The sequence below is a fragment of the Lates calcarifer genome, unplaced genomic scaffold (assembly GCF_001640805.2).
Source record: "Lates calcarifer isolate ASB-BC8 unplaced genomic scaffold, TLL_Latcal_v3 _unitig_4328_quiver_994, whole genome shotgun sequence".
NCBI lineage: Eukaryota > Metazoa > Chordata > Actinopteri > Centropomidae > Lates > Lates calcarifer.
The window spans coordinates 14,385-23,282 of record NW_026116837.1 but is presented as its reverse complement, the minus strand read 5'-3'; positions in this window follow the sequence as shown (position 1 = coordinate 23,282).

The following is an 8,898-nucleotide window of genomic DNA, read 5'->3' as shown; positions in this document are numbered from 1 at the left end:
GTCTGTACTTTTGTCCCCCTGTGACCTCAAGATTTTACTAGTGTTCTCCATGTTTGGTTTTCCTCTCTGTTTTCCCTAGTGTCTCCTCCCTTTTGTCAGTCAGTGTAAATGTGTGTGTGTGTGTGCGCGTGTGTGTACTTCCCTGCGGAGATGTGGGGCAGCTCCAAGTAGCTGGCTCACCTGCTTTTCATTAATCATCCAACTCAGTATAAGAGCCCTGGCTTTCCACCCACTCATCACCAGATTGTTCCTCGTGCTTTGTGGTATCAACTCTCTTGGCTGCTCAGCATTCTCATTCAAAACAAAGTTACGTCAGGTGTTGCTTCATTGCTCACCTGTACCTGTGCTGCTGACCTGCTTCACCACCATTCTCCTGTCACACCACTCACCTGCTTGCCATCTGCAATCTCCAGAGCCTCTCTTCCCCACACCACTCACCTTCAAGCTGCAAATCAGCCTGCACCATTCCTCTCTCAAACCTCTCACCTGCTCACCACTCGTACCTGACCCATGGTGCTCCTGGCTGCCTTTTTCACCCAGCTGGTGTCTGACTCGTGACTTAGACAAAGATCAGATCATATTTGTATCGTATTTGTATTAAATTCATTTTGAGTCTGTTACCCAATATGTCTCTTTATCCCATTACTTCAATTTGAGCTTCAATTCCAATTTACTTGTAGTTGTAGTTAAAACTTGAAACTTTACTTGTGTATTAAACACAAAGGGTTGGATTTGTTGAGGAGAAATAGAAATCTTGAAATTTCCTGTGCTCATCTTGTATGACAGGTGCCTTCCTTTTTCACCCTGACCACAGTCTGCTTCTCGTCTCCTATTCCTCACTTGCCACACGACTGTGTTTAGATTTAAAAAAGGAATAAAAATACAGAAATTAAAGATGAATTAGAAATTTGAAAAAAAAAGTGAGACAAGCAGCTTTATGATTTATGTCGCTCATTTTAACAAGGCCACTCAAACCCTTGATATAAAACATGGCAATAAGACCCGATTGAGTGCGGTCAGGGAGATGATCAGAGTATTGGATTATAGGAGTCCAAGTTGAGTAAGTTGAGAATTTTTCCGGGGTCATATTTGTGAATGCCATAATATCCTCTGATGTATTGTTCAGTGGTTGTTTACCAAGGACAGCAGCAGCACATAGCAAGTTTCTGGTATCAAGCTTGTGCCCACAGCTTTGGATAGAGATTTAAAGATAGTAAATAAATAGGTGAGGGTAGTCTGCTGGCAGACCATGACACTGATCACATGTTTTGTCTAAGTTAGGGTATATTTACCTCCACGTTGCTGTTGTTACAGTTAAATACTGGCACATTAATTTGGAACTTGGTCATGAACCATATTACTGGACAAAAACAAAATTAGGTGTAGTTTTGATCTGGTGATGGCACTAGATGAAAGGTCAGAGGACAAAATTTCATGTCAATCCATCCAAAAGTTATCATGATATTTCACTACAAATTTTCACTTAAGTAACAGGGCGAGGCCTCAGGGAAAAAGTCAATGGATCACTGACGTCATTAGGCTTCATCCTTTGGGGAAAGAGCAATCCATCCAAAAGTTGTTGAGTTATGTCAGTCTGAATCACAGTGGGGGACAACCAGCAGACACAATCATCCCTACAGCCACATTGCTAGCCTGGCTCATAGAAACTAGTGGCTACTATCAACATCTGCAGAATAACACTCAAAGCATGAGAGTGATGTAGGTGAATACTGAGGTGTCTCAGCTTGAATTTTTAATTTTCTCTCTCAGGCAGTCATATACCTCGAACAAATACTGCAACCAAGATTTTATTACATCCATCTTGACATCTATGCACATGTAGGATCTCTGTGATTACAATTATAAGACACTGAACAAATTGCAGTTTACAGTTTTATATTATTCTTTTCTCTCTGCTGTTCATCTCTGTATTTTTCCTTTTCCAAAAAAAAGAAAAAAAACCTCTTCCCTCTAAATTACACTCCATCAGTCTTGTTAAATGCTCTTTGAACTGAAATAAACTTGAGTCCTCCTCCTCCCTGTCATTTTCCTACATTCCCAGTGTCTAAGAATAACCTCTATCAAGTTCATGTGTGATTTGGCTTAACATAATTATACCACTGCACTGCTACCTCTCTTTATCTTTATCTCTCTCTGTCTCTCTCTCCCCCTTGCTCCCTGGTGTCTCTTGTGGTCCTATAAACGGTAGACAATTAGCAGGGAAGGGTAGTTTTATTAATTAGCCAGTAGCAAGGGATGAGCAAAAGAGGATCTGATTGATGGATGGAGGGATGTTGGAGGAAAAGTGGTGAGTTTATAGAAACTGGCTATACATGTTCATAGGGGTTAGTGTTTTTGTTACAACCAAGCCAAACAAACAAACAAACAAACAAAAACACAAGGAATCACACTGTACTGGATGATGGAAATTTCTGGCAGTGAGTGAGAGGGAGGCCAGGGCCCAGGATCTCAAAACTTTTAATCCAGATCGGAATTATCCACATTTCATTGTCCCCTTTTATTGCTCTGACAGATCAAATTGTTCTTGTAGGTTTTGTCCTGGTTTTTCAAAGAATTTTCACATAGGATGAGTCTGATCCAGATAGCATAACATCAGGATCACAGAAACTAGATTTGCAGCCTTTGGATGGCTGAGGTGCAGATTAAACTGACCCTGGTTCAACAGAGGGAAACAAAACATCACATTCACCTCTGAGGCTGAGGCTGAAAGATGCTGGCATTCCACTTTCAGAGGAAGAAATGTGAAATTCTTGTTTTAGCACCTGCCCATTTTTTCCGACAGCTTGGTGTTTTTTGTGTGTTCTGACTTGTTTAGTTGTCTAATTTAGAGTGGATATTGTTTTTGCATGGTTTGTGTTACTGTAATATGCGAGCATTGAATAAAAGAATTATTAAACATGTGCCACATATCCTACATGTCCCTACATCTACCTTGAATCCATGTTTGATCCACCCATCCAGCAGGTGAGTTGGCTGAAGCACCACACCCCCAGACACCTTTTTTAATATTCCTCTGCATTTACTCTGCAAATCACATACCTTTTAATGTGAATGGGCTGATCCTACTGTTCACGTCAGGACTGTCCAGAATGCGGATAAAATGATCATCAGCATGATGAATTTCCAGAGTTGTAAAATCCTATCAGAGTCATATAAACTGCTGTGCAATGTGTTGGTGTGTAGTAAGTCGTCATAGTAACAAATTTGTTACTCACATCTCCCTGGATGGTAGTTCATCTTCTGACAGACACTGTACCTGTACCAGACCCTCTCAGTTTTATAACACAGTGCAATTCTTTTGTCTGAGGTAACTCTGCTCGGTATCTAATCTTTGTGGTGTGTGAATGTATAAGCTCACACTTACATTGTGACAGAGTATCTCGCTGTACTTTGCTTTAACCATCCGTCTGTAGTCATTTTCAATTTCAGTTTCAATCTGTAATTGAAACTATGGTTTGAGAAAGCAAAACAAGTTGAAGTGCGACTCGGTCTGCAGGTAAACATTTTAGAGTACTCAGGAACAGACCTTTAAGAGCAGAATTAATTTTATGTAAGGGAGGACAGAATCATGATGATTAACAGATGATTTGAGCTGTCAAGTGGAAATGTGTAACTACACTTGAGCCAGCAACAGGGATTCTTACTTTTGTAGCGAAACCTGCTTGCATTTATTTTTAGCTGTTAGAGAGAAAGAGATTTTCAGTCCCTCACTTTTCCCCACTGCCTGTCTGCCTGTGTTCATTCATTATTAATCCCTCATCAGAGTCCTGTCCTCCTCTCTGCTCATTTATTATGGCTGTGCAGTACAAAAACACTGGTTGGAGCATCCTGTGGTACGTGCTGCTCTCAGGTGATGTAACATGCCCTGTGGCAGCCATCTTGAAAATCCACAGCTCTTGACAATATCAGCTGTGAGCTGCTGGTTGCATTTTTTTAAACCTGACTCTCTTAGCATGAAAGCAGCATGGTCCAGGAATGGAAGTGAAAATCAGTAGGACATCTTGATAAGAAATGACTAATACTTCTTTGTTAAATTGACATTGTCTTCACCATGTCTGTCAGTGAACACAAGAGGGAGCCACATCTGCACTACACACTTGTTTGGACAGAGCAGCATTCTGTTAAGCCCCTCTATACAGCACCGTATTGCATTTACATGAAAAAGCCCATTTGATTATAATAAGAAAATGTTCTCATCATAATATCACCCCTTTCCTGTTAGAGATATTCTCATGTAATACACTGTAAATAAACATCAACATCATACACAAATGACGAGCAGAGTGAATGTACTCATCAGATGACATTTATAGACAAACATGTTGAATATGTTATCATACCTCCCCAAAACAATGCTAACCATGATGATGGTTACATTAACTGATTTTATTAAGTTCCGTTCAAAGGTTCATTATGTAGTTTGGACAATGTACAACTGCACCCAAGGCAAGGCAGGTTTATAAGATATCAAAGACTTCAAGACAAAATGTTTGTTCCAGATGTATGGAGCATGTATGGAGCATTAAAAAACAGAATGCTGCTTCTCTGTGTTTGCTGTTGACTCTGGGAACAGAAAGCATGGTTCATAATGTAGCAGCAGATCAGAAATGTATTTTGGCTCTTATAAATCAGTGATTTATAAACCAACAGTGGGCATTGGTGCACTGTCACATCACAGCAAGAAAGTTCCGGGTTCGAACCCTGGTTCACCCGGGGCTTTTCTGTGTGGAGTTTGCATGTTCTCTCTGCAAACTCCTGTGTGGGTTCTCTCAGGGTACTCCAAATATTGATCTGTTCAATGCACTTACTCAGAGCTTGTATAGGATCAGAGTCCCTGGTGATATGGTTATTAAAATATGTGAGTCATCTGCATATTTATGGTAACACTTTTTTTTTTTTTTTTTAAGTTTTTTGTTTTCCATAATCTAAGATAGAGTGAGTGTAAAAATTGATCCAGTGTTGGAAGAGGGAGACATGGACTCAAAAATCTTTGCCTGGTGCTTTGTCTGTTACCGTCATCAGTTGAAATCAATCAAATGCCATATTTTCATGTAAATATTTCTGTGCACATATAACAACAATTTTCAATCAGCTCTGACACAGAAATGTCATGATTGCAATTTTATCAAGGCCCCAAAAAGAACATATCTGCCTTTCTGTATTCAGTGTTGTGTTGTTGTTGAAATCCTGACTGGAACACATTAAAACAGAAGTTAATGCCAAGACGTTGTTCAGCTGTTAAATAATAGCTTGTTCAATTATTTTACTTAAAAATGGCAGATGATATTGGCCTGTAATTGTTCATCAGTTACTGGATCAAGCTGTTAAGTTCAGGTCAATGCTAAGTTAAGTCTAAGTATAGTAAGTATAGTAAAGTCTGTGTATAAGCAGCCAGTTATTTGACGATAGTCACATAATGATTGTTTCTGTGGGTTTTGCAGATTTTTAATATTGTTTTAATGATGTACCACTTACTAACATACTGTGTATTACAGCTGAGCTGATAAGGGAGATCTGAGTCACCAGTGAGGAACTCCACTGCTAAAAGCTACTGATTCAGTCAGTGACAATGGTGATTCAGTGTAGTCACTTCAGTTAAAAGATTTGGTGTTTAATCAACAGCTTGCTTGTCATTAGCTCTAATGACTGCACACAGCACTTCAGATGTCCTTACATTGAAGCTCACACTCCCTCCATCTTTGAAGAAAACCAGGTGATTCCTAGTCTATTTCAGTGGTGGGCTGTCAGGGCCAGCAAGGCCTTCTCTGCCTAGAGACTCTATCAACACTCAAAACTGTGCCTGAATGCATCCTGTGTAGACACAGATGGACGACTGAAGCATTTGCTGCTGCTCTGTTAAACAAAAAATCTGGCGCTGCAAGGAGACATGTCCCATGGGCCTATACTTAGAAATACTGTACAGGGAGTGTGAGCACTGGAGAAACATACAAAATAAAACACACTCCATAATGTTTTGGTTAGTAATGCTGTTTGTATTTCAACTTGAAAACCAATAAACCCCAAGCAACTGTGACAACAAATTGAAAAGCATTACTGAGATCAGTAACTTTGAAACTGCTGAATGGTCTTTACTGAATTTGTATACAATGACTATAATGTTTGTCTGTGTGACAGTTGTCAGTTGGACTCAATATATTGATGTTAATTGTCAGTTTTAAAAGCAGCATAGGGAACTTGACGTGTTTATGTTTAACCAGCTTAAAATGTTTTACAGCATCATAATGTATTTTTGTCATTATGAAAAACAAGAATTACAAGAATTACAAGAAACCTATTGTTGTCACAACAATATACTTTATTGAGCCAGAAACATTTGAGCCCTCAGTAATGTCTAACAGGAGACCTACTGGCGTGAAAAATTTACTATGACCTGTCCTTTCTCTGTTTCCCGTCCTCTCTCCATTTACTCTCCTCTCCTCTTCTCTTCTTATATGATAAAATAAGACCACATTATGAACTGTCATCTTTTATGGTAAAACAGAAGAGAGAGAGAGAGAAAGAAGAAGAGAAGATGCAAAGTATAGCGAGCAGCTAGGGAACAAGGAGGTTGGGGGTGGGGGTGCACGCAGCTTGAGGTTGAGAGAGGAGGAGGCAAAGAAAGAGAGGGGAGGGGAGACTGCAGTGTTTTGGTCTCCTGTACTTCTCTCTTTTGGCCCTTAGATGTCTCCGTGCACCACACTGCAGTATAACAGACCCAAGAACAGATGCAGAAACTGCACTGCACAAAGGGTCTTGTGTGTGTGTGTGTGTGTGTGAGAGAGAGAGAGAGAGAGAGAGAGAGAGAGGGAGAGGGAGATGGAGAGGGAAAGGGAGATATCTAGGTACAGACTCTCTTGCTTTCTGTAGCAACAATGCAGTTTCAGGCCTTTGTTTTTGTACTTCCCTCCATCGCTGCTTTCCTTATGTTGTGTTGTTAGAAAAATGGTTGAACATTGGGAAGTGGGGATTTATTTTTTTTAATGAAAGTAAAACAAGAAGATGTGTCTGTCATGTCTGTGTTTGATGTACAGAGCTAGAGTCATGATGTGGTTAGCCTAGCTTAGCATTAAGACTGGAAGCAGGGGTTAAAAGCTAGCTTTGCTCTGTCCAAAAAATGCACCAACAAAAAACTTTAAAACTAATTAACTAACTAATAAATCACTACTAAACATGTTGTGTCTCATTTGTTTAATCTGTAAAAAAATAAAAATGTTAAAAGGTCAACTGATTTTTCACTGTCACACTACCTAGTTGTTACATCTATCCAGCTGTCTTCCATAGCACATATGCAGTTTGCATTAACTGCTTTTCAATTTGTTTTTATGAACATTTGCAGTTTGGGCATAAAAATCTGAGTGGGAATTCCAGAAATCCTGGCAAATTTGCAAATAAATCCTGACAAATTTGAATCATGTGACTAAAAGACCACTCCACTGGATGATGGGACTGTAACCTTCAACAAATAATACACGAAAAAACAAACAGAAATGCTATATTTCCATCACTTTACATGTAATTTTGTGGTACCTTTTTTAATATTGTCTTCTTTTTGTGTCCTCTTTTTCAGTTTTTGAAGGCATCTGGGTGGAGATTTAGTGTCACCAACTATTTATCTTAATGTGTCCAGCTCCTAATATTCACACATAACAGCAATAAATGGAAACTGATAAATTTGCTTTTTCTTTTCTCTTTCTTTTTCTTTCTTTTTTTTTTTTTGTCAGTGTCTGTAAATTTGGATACAATGGGTTCTTATTTCATACACAGATAGACAAAACCAGCAGCAGCTGCTTCAGTCCTCCACCTGTGTCTACACAGGATGCAGGTCACCCCTGATTTGGCAGCGTCAAAGCCTAACACACAGTCACCCTAGATACACGCATCAAACAGAGGAAAAATATTATAAAGAAACACTTGAAGCATAGAAATATACACTTTGGGTTATTGTCACATGTGTAGAGTAAGTAAAATGTGAGCCATTCTGCTGTTAGTGCAGACAGCTGGATTGATCAAAAAAGGAGTCTGTTCTAAGTACATGTACTAACAAACCTTAAACACAAAATCTTCAAACTGAACTGACTACACTGGACCACCATTGTCACTGACCGAATCAGGAGCTTTTAGCAGTGGTGATCCTCACTGGTGACTGAGAGCTCCCTAGTCAGCTGTGTTTCACAAGCTGATTTTGACATTTCCAGATGAGTTGAAAGATAATACCTTCATGTCAAGGAGCATCACCTATGACAAGAGTTGGGTCAGTGGCTATGACCCAGAGACCAAACAGCAGTCTTCACAATGTAAGAGCCTGAGTCTCCAAGGCTGAAGAAGTTGCATCAGGAGCACGACCTGGAGCAGGCTTGTTGTGTTCTCTAACATTTGCAGGGTTGAACATCATGAATTTGTCCCTAGGGTCAACACTGAGTTCTGCTGCACCATTGTGAGGTGTCTGAGGGAGGACACTCATTTTAAAGTATGGTTTTTGCTGAATAGGTGCAGTCCTGGAACTTTCTAATTGAACTTATGGGTCTAAAATAAGCACTCAAAGGTGTAGTGTTGAACAGTATACCAGAAAATTATTATTGCAATGCCCTGCATTTAACAGCTGTACATTACCCCATTTTACTAGTATTGGTACTTGGAATGACAGAGTCAATATGTGCCACAGGCATAATAAGTCGACTGTTTACCGTAACAAAGCCAGAGGCATGGCTGCTGATACTCGTGGTCTTGTTGACCATTGACAGTCAGGGCACACCTGTGGACACCACAAGTCCATATGTAAAAGATGTTTGAAACTGACGCAGACCAAGGGACCAAGCCCGTCCAACTTGGCAAAGTCAATAGACACTCCAAACTTCAAAGACCCACAGCAAACGTTAG